The following is an 8274-nucleotide window of genomic DNA, read 5'->3' as shown; positions in this document are numbered from 1 at the left end:
ATCAAAAAAAAAAAAACTGAATTTATGCCATGGAATCCACAAAATCATTAATGCACATTTAATGTGAACAAAATGAATCTGCTTTGAATCCACATCACTTTAAACATCAGATGAATCAAGTCATGATGACTTTAAGGTGCTAGAAATGAAAAAAATATTACTGTAATAAATGAATACTTCATCAAATGTGACAATCCACTTATAATATGACATAAGATGAATGTTGCTTTTTTGAAATTTATATTCATCAAAGAACACTTAAAGAATTTTAAGTGGTGGTTTCCACAAAAATATGAAGCAGCAAAAACTGTTTTCAACATTGATAATAATCGGAAATATTTCTTGAGCAGCAAATCGGTATATTAAAATGATTTCTGAAGGATCATGTCAGGGCTGAAACTAACGGAAGCACCAATGGCGCCAATACGGTGGCACTAGCATCTGGTTTGGTATCAACAATAATTCATTATTAATGATAATATTTATTATATTACATGTTTTTGTTTCTCTTGAAACTGCATATTTCACAGTAGCTTGAGGGTATCTTTACATGACAACAATGTAATAAAAATGGAAAAGTTTTATTTTTGTACAGATGACAACATTTAAAAAAAAAATCATTGTTCAAACAGATACGCAAAAATGCCAGGCAAGTAGTTCATTTTGTAAAAAAAAGAAAGAAGATTTTCTTTTTAAAGTAAACAAAAATTGGTGGTCATTTTGTAAAAAAGAAAAGAAAAAAAGACTATACGCCTGCGCACATATGCATTCTTTTACCGAACACTTGCTCGTAATACACGTGCATATCATTATCGTTTTAAAAAACTTGCACTAAGGAATCTTTTTTTAAAAGTTTGTTTTTTAGGCCACCAAAACACCATTGTAAATGAATGGCCAAAACTCTGTCAAATTCTGTTTTTAGTTGAAAACGGTGTCATGTAAATGGCCCCAGAGATGCGGATGTAAATTTATTTTCATTAACAAAAATTGTAACAACCTAACTTTTTTAGGGTACAACTTAAATACTTGACCGAGTTAGATTAAAATTGTTCTTCCAAAGCATCACATATTTGTAGACCATGATAACCACTGCTTAACTCACACATGGCACCAACCTCTAGTAAAAAGTAAGTATATCATGTCTGTGGTATTTGTAAAAAAAAAAACAAAAAAAAAAAACAGTAGCCTAAACATTTTGTATAAAAACAAATGCACAAAAACTGTTCATTTAATAACAATAACAACAAATTCCATTACTCATTTAATAGAGAGCCTAAGTCCCTCCCCTCCACTTCCGGCTCATGGGACCTTATTTCGGAAAAAATATGTGTGGTATGGTAGTCAATGGCGAGAGACAACTTATCTTTTTATTCCGTCTGAACTGTGCCCTGAATTACACATATGATGTTTGTCAATTTAAAAGATAATTCTGAAAGTCAAGAAAGTCGCAGTTTGTCATAAAACAGAAGAGTAACATTTAGTTTTATGTGAAAATCGCTCAATGAACTACATCTCCCGGGAAGCGAAACAACGAGCGAGATCCGCTGCTGGTGTGTGTGCAGTCTGGTACAAAACACTCAGGCATGACGGCGTAACGTTACGATTATAACGTTAGACAATAGAAACAATGACAGAAGTTAGCTTCAGTAAAGTTAGCTTCAGTAAAGTTAGCTTCATTCATTGGGAGAAAATGTGCGCCTTTTGGGTTTGTAGTCTTTGTAATGACGTATTTTCACAGTCTTATACCTCAACAGTTTTACATCAAACTGCGACTTTCTTGACAAATAATAATAATAATAAAGTGTATCGTTAAAATTGACAAACATCATATTTGTAATTCAGGGCACAATTCAAACGATATCAAAATATTTGTTGTCTCTCGCCATTGACTACTAGGGGTGTAACGGTACACAAAAATCACGGTTCGGTACGTACCTCGGTTTTAAAGTCACGGTTCGGTACGTTTTCGATACAGCAAAAAGAAAGAAATGCCAGAGAAATGTCCTATTTGTTAAAAGAAAAAGAAAAATTTTAATAACTGAGTTTTCCTACATCTTGAAACTTTCAGGTTTATAAATGGGGGTCATCTTTGAAGGATGAACAAATAATGTTTTGGTCATCACATTAAAAATAACATTTAAATATATATTTATTTATATATTATTTGAGTTATATATTATTATTCGTTCCGCTTTCATTACGTTTGCCATTTGATGTTGCGCAACGTTGTGGTGGTCTCGAATACATGTACCGTTACACCCCTATTGACTACCATACAATATTTCTCCGAAATAAGGTCCCATGGTGGTCGACCGGACTTAGGCTCTCTATACATGCCTAAATTAATAACTGTCAGGAATTCTGAACAAGAGAGGGCTCAAACGCAGAGATTAGCGATTGAGTGCAGCCATCTTGAAGGACATCTCAATTCATAAGGGCAGATCCTTTGAGCGCTGCTGATGACACTGTGAAGTGACGCTCGAGAGATCAAGTATAAAGGAAAGGAAACGAGGATGCACAAAGAAGAATTGAGAAGCGCCCTTTGGCTGGTCAGAGTTGAGACTCCAAAGATAAGATGGCCAAGGATGGAGACAAGGCAGCGGCTCTGGAAACCAGAGGTTTGACAGTTGGTGATGAGACTTGATGTAGCACCAGACCAGCACTAACAGATGCTACATGACCGATATGACTGGACCAGTAACGTGCGGTGAAGTCTTGTCATGGGTAGGCTGTGACCTACCAATGTGGCATATTCACAGGGGCGTAATTTGCCGCTGCGATCGGTGGCGTGGTTACAGTGTATCTTGCGGCTCACGCAGTCTTCACATGCACGCGCACTTCAATCCGTTTTGGAGACTCTTTGTTCGTTCCGGTGAAATCACAAAACAAAAATGCCCACAAACGTGTCCCTGCTTAATATAATACAACCACTGATGAACATTTTCGGTTTTGATGAGAAAAAAAAAACCTATACGATTGCGGATTAGAACCCAGAACCTCTGAAATGCGTGGCAAAAGTTCTACCACTGGACCATTAAAGGACTCACGTCAAGTTGTCGGATCTATATATTTATTCACATGATTCATTTATTTATACACACTTATGCGCATGCACACACACACACCTGTCCCACCCACTTTTTAAAACTAAGTTAAGCCACTGTATATTCATTCGGGTAATTTAGCAACCCAAGTTAATATCAGGCATGATCAAATCGCTGCCTGCATACAGAGCAAAGTCAGAATCGCGGATTCAGTGAGAGCGAGTGGATCACGGGATATGAAGCAGTCTTGGTCTCTGCCTCAATCTTGATAATTCAAGACAGCATGAGAACTGACTGCGCATGCGCAAATCTCCGTAAACTACGTTCTATGGACCAAAGAGGCACTGCGAACCTCTGCCTCAATGGCCATGGCCTTGAATTTCCTGCATAAAACAATGGTTTTTAGGAGCAAACTATGGCAAAAGGAGTATTATATGAGTATTCCTGATTTTTTTTTGTTACAAAAATTAATATTTGGACTAAAAGAAATGCAATTAATAATGTGGTGAATTAATAAAGCTCTTGGAATTAATAAATGTAATGTCAACATTTCCTTTGGTGAGGCACTGCCTACCCTGCCTACCCTGACCGCACGTCCCTGGACTGGACCTTAAAACAAAGGAAAATAAAAAACAAAACTGCAACCTTGCTGGAAACTAGAGAGAAAAATAATGACTAAAACTAGAGAGAAACAAACGATATTTTATTAAAGATGAACTGAACTGAAAAAAATCGACGTTGATAACGTGTTGTTTATGACAATTAAAAGTAAATTACACTAAAAATTTTAATAAAAAATATCAATATAGCTTTCTTTAAGCAACACAAAAATTGCGCTTGTTACGCTGGCAGTTTCGATGACGTCACTGGCATGGTAGGACACGCAGAGGTGCATAGGCAACAGCTGCAGGTCCTAATACACAGACGAAAATGAGCACTTTTAACGGCATGGGTTACGCATTTGAACCTGTGAGGGACAGTCCAGTAGTTTCTGACTACCACCACCACATGGAGGATCAGTTTCAGGCTCCACATAGCCTACAGCACAGGATCGTTTGGGGCGAAGTGACTGGTGTGGGTGTGTGAGCTGCCGGAGCATGGACACTGCACCGGAGTCAATCTGTTGCAGAGAACAGTCTCTGTTACAAAAAATGCACTTGATTAAATACCAAAAAGGGAGTCTATCTTAAATGATTTCTTGAACGCAATGGCCACTCAGAAGCAACACATATAACTGTGATTGGCTACATCACTCAACGCGTTGTTATAGCGTTGTTATGAATAGAATGTTATGAATAGAAACTCTGGCCTGTAAATCGTTTCTATTTTGTTTTAGTTGTTCTTGATGCTTTTCTGCAACAGATGAATAAAAATCTATTAGTTTTTATGTTTTATTCATAGATATTTCTAGTTCACGGGAGTCCCGCGAATCGTTTTATTTATAACCCGCACACACAGAGTGAGTGCATAACCGCCCACGCTCGCACTCGGAGTCTCTGCCATCAGATGTAGTGCCGCGCATCACTCTATTGCGTTGGGAGTGCACGTCTCAAGGATAGTGTCGGGAAATATCGCTCGGGCAGAATAAGCTCTAGTTCACTCTTCCTACGCTAAGGAACCGAGAGTTGTCATCCAGTCTCTTTGCTAGAGAGAGAGAGAGAGAGAGAGAGACGAGGAAAACAAACACGCATGCAAATGGAAATTATCGCGGCCGGAAAAATTATCGAGCTAATTTTTTTTGTCGTGCGATTAATTTATGTATTGACTATCGCGACAGGCCTACTAAATAGTCTGTCACTAAAAAAATGCTCACTACAGACTCGAAATCCAGGGGCTGTCGGAGGGCTAGACAGTTTTAAGGCAGCTAGCCATGACTTGAGGGCTGGTTTCCTTGTCAAAGGTAGCCTGTGAAAATGTATCGTAACCCCAGCTGCCTTAGCCCTATACAATTCATTACTACAGCCAGGGGCAATACAGTATGAACCCCCCCTAGACCTGTTGGTTTCTGTTTCCCCAGCCATGTCAGCTAGCCTCAGACTATTCACATGCTATGGCTGCTCTGCTGGTGTTGGTTGGCAACGGAGTAGCCTACCATGCCAGTGACGTAGCCGAATGTTGAAATCCAACATGGCGGCGCCCGTGTAACAAAAACAACATTTTCAACGTACAGTTTTATCCCTTTTAACAAATTCTGCCATTTTAATAATTGTACCAATGATAATAAATAAAATAGATCTGTTATATCACCTTTTTTCAAATTTCAGTTCAGTTCATCTTTAAAGTTCGGGAGGAGCACGTTCAGATAATTAACACGGATGGAGAGCACTCAGCAATCAATGATAAGAGGTGTATTCAGGTTAGGGAGAACTGGAGCAAAAAACTGGAACTTGACCAGAGTAAAAACACAGGAACAAGGGAAACTGAATGCAAAGAACCAGCAAAGTCATGAGGGAAAGGGGCACAATATAAAGGGAGCAGTGCGAATGTGAACACACTCAAGCAAACAAGGACTAGACAAGAACTAGACCAGGGAGCGGGACAAGAGGAGCACATGGCCAACAGAAACCGAGAGAGGAGCCATGTGCTCAGATACAAGATTAGATTAGATCAGATTAGATAGACTTTATTAATCCCACACTGGGGAAATTCCTGTGTTACAGCAGCTCAAGTAAAACATAAAAGTAAAATACAAAACATAGGAATAGGATAGAGTAAAATTAATAACAATATTAATGATAATAGTAATCGTAATAATAAACCAACTGTATTCACACAATTACCAACCTTGTTAACAGACAGTCTATAAACACAAATATACTAATAAGTATGCAAATAAATAGAGGTAACATATTGCACAGTTGGAGGTGACAAAATAATAAATAGATAAGAAATGTACATAGTGCAAAATATTGTCAAGTGCTACTCAAAGTTCAGCAGCAGCTAGCACTGCTGCATTGTGATGTTGTATTAAAAAGTCTAACTGCTACTGGGATGAAGGACCTACGGAAACGCTCCTTCTTGCACTGAGGGCGCAACAGTCTGCTATTGAAGGAGCTGCTCAGGGAGCTCACAGTCTCATATAGGGGGTGAGTGGTGTTGCCCATAATAGATGCCAGCCTGGCTAACATCCTCCTCTACCCCACCTCCTCTATGGTGTCCAGAGGGCAGACCAGAACAGAACTAGCCTTCATCACCAGTTTGTTGGGTCTTTTCCTATCCCTTTCTGTGCTCCCAGCAGGCTACTGCATAAAAGATCGCAGACGCCACCACAGATTCATAAAAAGTTTTTAACAGAGACCTGCACACACCGAAGGAACTCAGCCTCCTCAGCAGATGGAGACGGCTTTGGCCCTTCTTGTACAGGACGTCTGTGTTTGTGGACCAGTCAAGTTTCTTGTTAAGGTGAACACCCAGGTATTTGTAAGTCTCCACTATCTCAATGTCGACACCCTGGATATTCACGGGTGTAGTACCTGGCAGCCTCCGGCAAAAGTCAACCACTTGTCTTGCTTTGTCTTGCTGGCGTTGATGTGAAGATGGTTTAACTCACACCAGTTGACAAAATCCCCGATGACCTCCCGGTATTCCTGGTCATTCTCCTCTGATACCCTCCCAACAACGGCAGTATCATCAGAGAACTTATGCATGTGACAGCTGCTTGTGTGCTCATCACCACATCAGACACACAGTCCTGAAGCCTCACATACTGCGGTCTGTCAGTGAGGTAACTGATGGTCCATGCAGACAGGTGGTTGTCAACACCAGCTCCTAATAGCTTCCCCCAGAGCAGAGATGATTGAATTGTATTGAAAGCACTGGAGAAATAAAAAAACATGAACCTCACTTTGTATTGAAAGCACTGGAGAAATAAAAAAACATGACCCTCACAGTGCTCCCAGTGTTCTCCAGATGTGACAGTGCTCTGTGTGAAAGATAGATGATGGCATCTCCCACCCCTATACCTGGATGGTAAGCGAACTGTAGGGGGTCCAGTTCTGAGCTCACCACGGTTCTCAGGTGTCGTAATACAATCCTCTCCAAAGTTTTCATCAGGTGAGAAGTTAAGGCCACCGGTCTGAAGTGGCTGGGCTTCCTGGGATGTGTGTTTTTTGGAACTGGAACACACAAGGTCTTCCACAGGACTGGAACCCGCTCCAGACTCAGACTCAGGTTGAAGATGTACTGGATGACCTCACTGAGCTGATCTGCACAATCTTTAAGCATTCTTGAGAAGATTTCATCCGGGCCTGGTGCCTTCCTTGCCTTGATCTTTTTTTGAGCTCCTTCACCTGATTGACTGTTAGAGAGAGACTGCTAGAGGGTGGTATATAAGCTCCCAGGAGAGAAGGATGGGGGGGGGGGGGAGCGTGAAACATCCATAAATGAGGAGTCAGTGAACAGTTGTGAAGTAGGGGATGGTGATGTCTCCGAATCCCTGAGGGGGGATGAGTTGGTCCGCAGTGGCCAGAGAGGGAAAGGTTGAGTCACCGACAGGTCTGAAGTCTGGTTGGAGGTGGGAGGAGAGCGGGTAGAATCAAATCTATTGAAAAAAATATTTAATTCATTTGCCGTCACAGTCACCAGAAACAAAGCCTTTGCCACTGACTTTTTTCTGACCAGAGATGGTTTTCAGACCCCCCCAAACCTCCCTTGTGTTGTTTTGTTGGAGGCGTGACTAAAACTTATTCCTGTAACTCTCCTTTCCTTTCCTTTCCTTTCCTTTCCTTTCCTAATCTCCCATCTTAGGAGATTTTTGAACCCTTCTCAACTCTTCTTTTTCCCCAGATTTAAAAAGTCTTTTCTTCTCATTCAGCAGGGCTTTGAGTTCAGGAGTCAGTCACCCAAGGTTTGTTGTCGGAGAAACACCAAACCTTCTTCTTAGGTATGATGTTCTCCACACAGAAATTAATGTAGTCAGTAACACAGTGAGTGAGAGTATCAATGTCCTCCCCATGAGAGTTACAGAGCATAGAGTCTGTAGTCTAAAAGCAGTCTCTTAGTGCTTCACTGGCATCCTCAGACCATTCCCTCACATACCTAGTGGTGGGGGATTGTTTACTCACCAAAGTTATGTAAGCAGAACTGGAACATAACTGGATAACACCTCCAAGATGACCTCTGTGCCATCCGGTGTACTCGGATGCTCAGGAAGGGCCTCATTGACCAAAACAGGAATGGTCTCTGAGAACATAACATAACAGAAGCTGCCTCCTTGTCATTTCTGACTTAT

This window comes from Rhinichthys klamathensis, unplaced genomic scaffold (assembly GCF_029890125.1).
Source record: "Rhinichthys klamathensis goyatoka isolate OS25496 unplaced genomic scaffold, OSU_Roscu_1.1 h1tg000176l_1, whole genome shotgun sequence".
In the NCBI taxonomy this organism is placed as follows: domain Eukaryota; kingdom Metazoa; phylum Chordata; class Actinopteri; order Cypriniformes; family Leuciscidae; genus Rhinichthys; species Rhinichthys klamathensis.
This window is presented reverse-complemented; position numbering follows the sequence as displayed.